At 37.1% G+C, this 10,084-nt stretch overlaps 1 pseudogene; it reads right to left on the bottom strand.

The window, feature by feature from the left end:
- Positions 1-3,172: 3,172 nt before the first annotated feature.
- On the bottom strand, positions 3,173-5,415 carry LOC107474034 (40S ribosomal protein SA-like; annotated as a pseudogene).
- Between the last annotated feature and the right edge of the window lie 4,669 nt (positions 5,416-10,084).

The following is a 10,084-nucleotide window of genomic DNA, read 5'->3' as shown; positions in this document are numbered from 1 at the left end:
GAACCGCTAGAAGTCATAGAACGGTTCAAACACAATGCTTTTGTAGCTATAACAAGCGGTAACAGATATAACAACATTAACAAAATTAAGTCCCTTCCGAAAATGACACCCTAAATTAAATAAAAACAATACCGACATTGTATTGAACTCAAAATGAAACAAATATCTTGCTTCATAAAATTGGGCAAAATCCCATCAAAACTTGAAGAAAACCAAATGAAATAGTTGCATGTTGCTGACTACCATTCCAAAAAAAAACTAAAATAGTGCTGTCTAGGATACAATTTGTTGGGACTTGTTAAGAATAACTCTTTTGTACTTAACTTGAAACCACTTCATTGCATCTTCTTTGGTGACCCTGTGTTGAATTTCAACATGGGACTTTCGTCTCCTCCGCCTACCCACACGGTATCCAGCACGCTCTAAGGCGACAAAGAAATCCATGCCGTAGATCCCAGTAGAAGGATCATACCTGAAGCAAAATAACATAACATTAGCATAACACCACAACTAAAAATTATTTTCATATATTTAGCTATTTATGTTGTAAAAGATTGTAGGTGGTGCATGTGGCATCTTAATTCTTAAAGCTTTCTCTTTTACTTGTGCAATAAAAAAAACAAAACAACAACAAAGCCTTGTCCCACTAAGTGGGGTCGGCTACATGAATCAAACGACGTCATTGTGCTCTGTCATGTATCATGTCTACAGAGAGACCGTTTACATGTAGATCTCGCTTGATCACCTCATGGATGGTCTTCTTAGGTCTTCCTCTGCCTTTCGTCCTTTGTCCATCTTCCATCTCATCCACCCTCTTTTACTTGTGCAATATCAAGCATTTATTTTTCACACTTGTTATCTATACCAGCAGCTTCTGCTTAATTTCGTAATTGATGGTTTAATTTGTTTGGTCTTTGTATTATTATTGCAGTAGATTTGTACCTTTTTATTTGCTACATATTGTGTTTATTTGCATCCCAATTAGCTCAAGCAGAGTTTTCCGGAATCCCTCATATGTTTGTGTACTTTTAAGATACCTTGTATTTGAATTTGAGGCCATGATAGAATATAGTTTCAGTTGTCCTGAAACTCTCTTCTATGGCTTTTGTTTGACATATCACTGTTGTTCATTTTTGGAGCAAGATAGCTCTGGCAGTTGTGACATTGATTTCAGATTCTGCAGCAATTGGGCAAAATAGTGGTGCTATTATTTGTGGGCACACACAACTTGAGGAAAAACATTCTTTATCTAGACTTGCAGAATGGGACAGCAGCCCCATGTTGATGATGGTTGGTGTACATAATTTGTTGAGTGGAGAACCATAATATCTGGCTTTGGTCCAATTTCATGTTCTGTGCTATACTGTCTTGGACGGTTGGATATAAGCTGTCTCTCCTACTTTCATTTAAATGAACTTGAACATCGATTCTTGTTCTAAATTAGATTGGAATTCTGATAAAATAATATTATTAGTCAAGCTTAATATCTTAAGGTTTCAAATAGTATAATGTAATAACTATCCAACACTGCAAGTTGCTTAACATAGTGATCAAGATAGATAGCAAAAGAATACAATGTGTATAGTGTGATCTTTATGCATGGGAGAGAGAGAGAGCATAAAGAATAATTTGATGAAATAGTGATGGAAAAGACACGGCCAAGATATTCCTATTGACTGCTGTTAGTTATAAATGCGGCTTTGTCCAATTAAGGTGCCTGATTTGCAAGGAAGGAGGAATAGTCGGTGGAGTGGATTGGTCACTGCACGTGATCTGCACGCAGCTTTGTTAGAACTTTGCACTTTCCTATGTGTTTATTCCATGATTATGATTGTTGGGTCCATTTTTATTTTACTTTTGAAATAGTTTAGCCATGTAGAATGATCTTATTTGGTCTCAAACTCTCAATGGTGCATTCTCTTGTTATGAACAGATAATACCCTCTTGCAAGTTGCAAAGCCTATAAGAAGAAAGGTGTTGCGATTTTTAGCCACAGAGTCTGCGCTTGCTTGCACGCGTTACAGATCACAGAAAATTGTGGACCAGCTATTTTACCCGTGGGAAAGAATAAGTAAATAAATAAATAAAAAGAGTATAAAGTATAATATATGTATGTTCATTTAAGAAATGGAGTGGGGGTCTGTGAACTGTGATTTAATACCAGATGTGTTTGAGAATTGGTTTTTTCCAATTATTTTTTTCTTTTTCTGGGGAAGATGGATGTGGTTGCTTTTCATTTCTATAGCGTTCTTGGCTTCTCTTTCTTCACGAGTTTCTCTTTGAGCAAACACTGCTATTTAGCTGGTACTTCAACTTCCTTTTCTTGTTCTGTTCTGAGAGAGTGAGGTAATAAAGATTTCTAAAAATCTTATTTGATTGCTGTTTTTCTTGGATTCATTTCATTCATTCACCTTTTCTGATTTCTTATGCTTTTAATATTAGTCCAACAAATCATCAACCTCTTGGTAGCTTAACTTCATTCTTAAATGGCACTTATAAATTGGTAGAAGAGTTCACTTCACAACAAATTTTTGGGAAGAATAATTTCGTATGGCTTTCTGCGACATAATGAGCAAAATTTTCATCTTATTTGTTCTTCAATACATAACTTGATGCAATTTGGGGTAGTGATATATTGATAATGTTCCCTGATATTGTGCGGACTAAGTTCTGAGGATAATACTATGATGCACCTTGTTAAAATGTGGCAGAGGTTCAAGTTCAACCTTCACCCTTTGCGTTCAAAATGGCTGTCTCTCCATTTACCAATTCAAAGATTATAAGATCTAAAGGAGACATCGAGGAAATTCAAACAAGTAGAAAAATTGAAGACAAGAGATCTAAATCATTCAAGGCTGAGAAAATAGAGTCACCTCATCATGAAGAGATAATGGATCTACTCGAAAGGATACGGATTTCAATATCAAAGGGTAAATCACAATACAAGGATAAGCCCTCAGCCGAATATGATCAAGATATTCTTGGTGAACCAAAGAAACAAGTGAAAGGTATTGCCTTGGTTATAATGGCAGATCTTCATATATTTTAAGAAAATACCTAAGTTTATTTTATTGTACTTTTGCATATATACTGAGGTTATCTATATTTTTCAATACTAATCAAACTGAAGAACAATCACCAAGAACAAATTTGCCATGCAAAAAGTAGCATGTCGTTGTCAATTAACTGTTCAAACTTCCATTACGAATCTTCTTAAATAGTTGAAACTAAACAAGCTTCCATCGATACGTCAACAAAATTTTAAAACTCAATACCAAGACTACAAAATACTAAATATGTATGTTTCCTAAAGAAATAATCCCAGAAGAAAAATTGCTCAGGAAGCAAAGAAAACATAGAAACAAAATTCCAAACTCGATGCCTAGTCCCAGCCAGTGGGAGCAACACCTCCAGGTTCATGAACGGATGCCTGTGGGGCTGGAACTGGCTCCCAATCACCTGCAGCTGCGGATACAAAAGAACTTGGGTCAAATAAACTGCCATCACAGTTTTCGACAGAACTATGTTAAGGCGCACGGATTTTCTTGCATATCGAGGGAGAATGATTCAACACAACAACCCAGAATTATTTGACTAGAACATATTAGAAGCAAATACGACAATTATGTTGCATCAAATTTAACAGATCCAGAGTGGAAATAATTATTCTTACCGGCGTCTGGGGCCCAGTTAGTAGGAGCAGCTGCAATGGGTTGTTGAAGAACTGGTTCAGTTCAGGATTGTTCAGCTGTAACAGCCCCCATTCCCCATCAGCTGCGGGAAAGCAGCAGCACCAAAATCTTGAATGGCATATTTTGGGGCAGCTGGTAATTCCTCCTCCTCTTGTTGCTTGGCCTCTTCAGGTTCTCTATAGAAGAATAAATCCATCTACACATGAAAAGTTGACAAATTTAGCTAAGGTTCAAAGGAAACCACATAATAAGACTGCTATCTTTTGTTAAAATATGAAATTTTTTACACCTGTATGTATAGCAAGAAAGATTGTTCTAAATAAGTGCATACGAGATCAGACACTTACAATGCAGACATTGGAAAACACAATAAATCTAAAAGTGCTACAAAATAATAATAGTTCAATCCGTTAAGAGCAAAAATTAGTTTACCATCACGTCCCACTTAAGCCCCGGACGAATAGTACCCCTCATCTGCAGAACCATCCTTGCTAATAACCAAAACAGACAACCAATACTGTGCTTCCCCTTGTTATTGGCAGGAATGGTAACATCAACATAGCGCATCGGAGAATCAGTGTCGCAGAAGGCAATCGTTGGAATATTTCCAAGAGCACCTTCCTTAATGGGCTACACATATTTTTTTGAAAAAAAATAGAAAAACAAACCCAAGATGAGATCAATTAATAACAGAATTTCAAACTCCCACAAAAAATATATTGACAGTTAATAGTGAAACAAGTGAATAACATAAGTTGCACCTGATGATCAGTCCTTGGATCAGTCAGAATGAGTAGACGAGGCTCGTTATAGGATGTTTGCTTTTGATTAGTGAATGTTCCAGGAGTGTGCCTTCCAGCAATTGCATTCGCACCCGTGTATTGGGCAAACTTCAAGACTGCCCTCTGACCATATGGCCTAGCAGACTGAACAATGATGTCCTGAGGGTTCTCGATGGCAACAATAATCCTAGCAGTAAGTTTGAGGTTCTCCCATGTCTTGCCAAGGTTAATTATGTAAATACCTAGGAACAAGGAATACGAAAAATCAACCAAACATAAAAATGCTTTCATAAGCTCTATCATAAAATTATGATAATAAGCTGTTTTGAACACAAAGGTGGTAATACAAAATACACTTACCCGTATCAAAATCCTGATAATTAAATTGACTCTTTGAATAGAAAACACAAAACAAATAAAGAAAAATTGACAAACCACTAGATTATAACAAATTTATAAAAAGTATATATCAAAAAAGGAACCCTAGATACAGGAAAAGATAAATGTAAAAAAACCGAATACAAAATTCACAAAAGAGCAAGGAATATATTACAAAAAAAACTACGCACATCTGTGTTGTTTGCATTAGATTTCAAGAACTGAACTACTCACTACAGTTTGAGTAAATATGAAAAAATCCATATCAGAATAAACAATTTGAGATTGAAAAGATATAACATTTTGCAAAATACCCTTCAAACTCGCCATAATCGACACACTCTTCAATAATATTCAGACTCAAAATCCAAAAGAAAAAACGAAAAAGATCACGAAGACTGACCATCATTTCGGTGTTTGAAGACGTAGCATTCCATCTGGAAGTCACAATTTTTGGTTCCGAGGTGGACCTCAGCAGCAAGCATCATCTGGATGTCCTGCTCCTTCTGTGACAGCTGGCGTGGCACTGCGTCAGTTGTGGCGGTGGCGGCGGAAGTGGCCATGGTTGCGGTGCAGATTTGCGCTCTTGAGAGATTTGGAGACAATGGAAGCTCCAACTCATAGCAGCTGCAGTATCAAACGAACTAGTTATTTGGAATGAAGGGTATTTTAAGGGGATCCGTTTCTGTTTCTCTAAACCCTAGTTTTGTTGTGAAATGACACCAATGCCCTCTTCTTCCTCCTCGTAAGCATAAATTATAAATTAAAATTGAGCTCTCCAAACTATTCAAATAACACTACTTAGATATGAATATGATATTAGTTAAAACTGTTTGGTCTAGTGAAACAGATCAAAGAATAAAGGAACTGGAAGCAGGGTAGTAAATTAGAGTCTAAATCATTAACCGATTCGGTTATATTCTGTTTTTATCCTTCTTCTAAGCTATATATATATATAATTGTATTATGTGCCTCGCTCTTATATATTTATTTGGCCTAATTCACCACTCAATATCATATCTAATGTAATCAAATATTTAAATAGGAACAACTCTTCACTGGAATAAAAATGCAAATATTGTTTATCAAATTGTTTTGCAATGACTTTTAAAAAGAATGAAACCATTTGGACTTAGCATAATAAACATTTATCCAGAAACAAACACAGGCACCGATAAAGGCATAGTTTTGAAAATTAGGACGACCCAAAAAATTAGTCCAATTCAGAATATTAACTCAGGAATATAAATTACACAACCAGATATTCATAATCGGAATCAGATTAACCTAACTTTAGATTAACTCAATATTAACTCAGAAATATTAATCAGAATCAGAAATCAAATTCATATCAACCTAACTCAGAAATATAAATTACACAACCAGAATCCAGAAATTCATAGTCAGAAAATCATTAACCTAATCAGAAATTCAGAAATTCGTTAACCAAATCAGAAATTCAGAAATTTGTTTCAGAAATTCGTTAACCAAATCAGAAATTCATTAACCTAATCAGAAATTTAGAAATTCAGTAACCTAATCAGAAATTCAGCAACTCAAATCTCAAGAATCCAGAAAATCAAAACACAAAAATTCAGATTAACAGGAATCTCATTAATTCAGAACACCCAAATTCGTTACCCTAATTCAGAAATCTAAATTCAGAAAAGGGGATAGAAGACCAGCGAAGACCAGGACTGACTTACCTGAACCTGATGGAGAAAAGGGGAAGCAAGACTAGCGTCCAGCGAAGACCGGCAACACGAACAGGAGAAGATGACAACTGACAAACCCCATTTGTAGGGTTTATCTTGTATTGATTTTAGGGGATTTTATCACCTTTCACCCACATTTACCCAATGAATTAGCATGGTTTTGTATATTCTCCTTTAATTGTGCTTAAGAGTGAAAACATGATTTTTAGGTCTTAAAATAGCTAAATGTAATTTACCTTGATTCCATTAGATGCCTTGACATGTTTGTTAAGTGATTTCAGATTTAGGAGGCAAAGATTAGATCAAGGAAATGAAGAAAAAGCATGTAAAGTTGGAGAACTCATGAAGAAATGATGGAACCAAAAAGTTGTCAAGCCTGACCTCTTCGCACTTAATTGACCATAACTTGAGCTACAGAGGTCCGAATGATGTAGTTCCAGTTGGGTTGGAAAGCTAACATCCGGGGGCTTCGAAATGATATAAATTTTGCCATATGTTGCTTCGCGTTCAGGGGCGCGCACGCGCACTTTGCACGCGCGCGCCGATTCTGTCCATGGCCACTTTAATGAAATCGTCCCCAGCGGTTTTAGGAGCCTTGTGGGCCCAATCCAACTCATTTCTGATGCTATTTAAGTCAAGTATTGAAGGGGAATCAAGATACTTTTGATCATTAGTCATAGTTTAGTTTTAGAAGTAGTTAGAGTTAGAGAGAGAAGCTCTCTCTTCTCTCTAGAATTAGGATTAGGAATTAGGGTTAGATTAGGATCTCATAGTTCTAGGTTTAATTCAAGTCTCCTTCTACTTCTACCTGCCTTCCAAGTGTTTGATGAAATGCTTGGTTGGATTTTAGAGTAGGATTTTATGTTCTTGGCTTGAGAAGGTAACTTAGGATTTCTTGAGTCACTAGTGTCCAATTGATTGCTAGTTGATAGCCATTAACTCTAGCCTTCATTAATCCAATTAGTGGAAAGCTAGGACTTATGGACTAGGATTGATATAACTCACTTGACTTTCCTTTGTTAATTGATTTAAGGATGACTAAGTGGGATTAATCCTTGCAACTACCATACTTGTGGCTAGTGATAATGATGAAGACCCTTGACAACCAAATCTTGCCAAGACCATTTTGTTAATAAAGTTTTCTTACCATTTACTATTCATGTTTCTCATCCAAAACCCCAAATATAACTCACAACCAATAACAAAACACTTTATTGTAAATCCTAGGGAGAACGACCCGAGGTTTAAATACTTCGGTTTATAGATTTTAGGGGTTTGTACTTGTGACAAACAACTTTTTGTACGAAAGGATTATTGTTTGGTTTAGAAACTATACTTTACAACGAGATTTTATTAGTGAAATTCTAAACCGTCAAAAAATCAATCGTCAAAATGGCGCCGTTGCCGGGGATTTGCAATGGTGTTATGTTATTAGTTATTGTACATATGTGAATATTGTGAATATGTTTGTCTTTTGCTTGTTTGTTAGTTTTTGTTAGGTTTAGGACTTCGTTGCTCATCTTTGTTAATTTTTGTTTTCTTTGCTATTATGAATTCTCATCCTCACTTTGCCTATGAGTTTGGCTCAAATTATGTTGTAAAAAATGGGAACTACAATGGTAATATGCATCAAGGATTTGGGCACAACCAAAGATGGGAAGAGCCTCAAGGGATTGATCAACTTCCAACTCCTTATGGGTATAACTCTTATCCTAATGCATATCAATCTAATGGATGTGGTAACCCTTATTGTGATTGTCAACAACCACTACCACATGCCTATGAACTACCCACTCAACATGATTTTGAACCACCTTGCTCACAAGCCCCATATCACCAAAACCCTCCATATGACCCCAATCCTTATCCACCATACCCACCACCTTATGAGCTATATGAACCATACATGGAACCACCACCATTCCAACACAATTACTCGCAAGAACCACCTCAATGCACACCATCTCCATACCCTTTAGAACCACCTCAACGCACACCATCTCCATACCCTTACCAAGAAGAACCATCTTCCTACTATAAACCCTCTCTCCAAAATAATGAACCCTCTTATCCACCCCAAGCCCCAATAGATGACTCTCTCACATTGCTACTTCAAGGACAAGCGGATATGCAAAGGAACACCCTAGAGTTTGTGACTAACTTGACCGAGGTAGTGTCTACCTTAGCCTACAAATTTTTGAACACTCAAGGTGCTTCCGTGGCCACATGTGAAGAATCCATTGAAAATCATAGCATGAAGGAGAGATTGGAAAACCCGGTGGAAAATGAGGGAGGCTATTTTGTATTAGAGCAATTGGAGGAGCCTATGGTTATTGAAGAAAAGGAAGAAGTGGTTGAGGATTTAGGAGACGCTGAGAGTCCATGGGAGTGTAGCATCATGAAAAACTCTTCCAAGAAGCTTGACATTGATGTTGAGGAGGGTGCGCAACCTCCAAAGCACATCATGGTTGAAGACTTTGAAGAGGTTGATCAAGAGATGGACTCAATTATGGATGAATTTTTGATTGAAAATGATGGTCAACTTAGAGCTCTTTGTGGAGTTAAGAGTAAGAGGGAGTGGTGTAATGGTTGGAAAGAGAATGTTAGGCTCATTAAGGTTAAACCCTCAAGGCATAAATACTACGGTTGGAGGAATGCTAAATTGTATGGGTCTAGAAGGAGAATTTGGTGCATAAAGGAGAATTCTATATGCCTACCACCCAAGTTGAATCATGATGATCAACTAGAAGATGGGTGTGAAAATAAGATATGGGATCCCGGATCACAACATGAAGACCAATTTTGGGAGCTCATATCTTGGGGAGAACCTCACCCAAGTTTGGTGAAGATGGTTGGAAATTCTGTCAACCAATTGAGAAGCATGGATCCTTGGAGATTCAAGGATGAGTACAAACATAAGCCACCATGACAATAAGCTCCTCAAATGTCCAACTTAAGGACAATAAATAAAAGTGCTAGGTGGGAGACACCCCACCATGGTAAACTCTTTCCATACTCTTTTAGTTTGTTAATAAGTGAATTGAGTTGCCATTATAGGTAGATTCTCATTTTCATTTTTATCTTTTGCAAATATTGGTAGAATTAGTTTAATTTCTTGTTTTTATTGTTTTATCAAGTTTAGTTAGTAGTATAGTATGTTGAATAAGGTTCTAGGGCGTTTTGGTAGCTGTTTGGAGGATTGAAAGGCTTGGATTGGTGTAAGAACTTAGAAAAATATTTTTTGAAAAACAGAACACCATCCACGCGTACGCGCACCTAACGCGTACGCGCACCTGAGCATTTTTCGACCGTCCACGCGAACGCGCACTGTACGCGTACGCGTGGATGCAAAATTTCACCTCCAGCCAAAAAACCCGAGAGTTAGGCCTGAACTGTGCAAACATTGGGCCTTAGGCACAAGTCTATGCACGCGTGCGCGCACTTGGCGCGTACGCGCACATGATCTTAAATTGGCATGCACGCGCACGCACACTGTGCGCGCGCGCGTCGATTGCAC

This window comes from Arachis duranensis, chromosome 2 (assembly GCF_000817695.3).
Source record: "Arachis duranensis cultivar V14167 chromosome 2, aradu.V14167.gnm2.J7QH, whole genome shotgun sequence".
Classification (NCBI taxonomy): domain Eukaryota; kingdom Viridiplantae; phylum Streptophyta; class Magnoliopsida; order Fabales; family Fabaceae; genus Arachis; species Arachis duranensis.
This window is presented reverse-complemented; position numbering and strand designations above follow the sequence as displayed.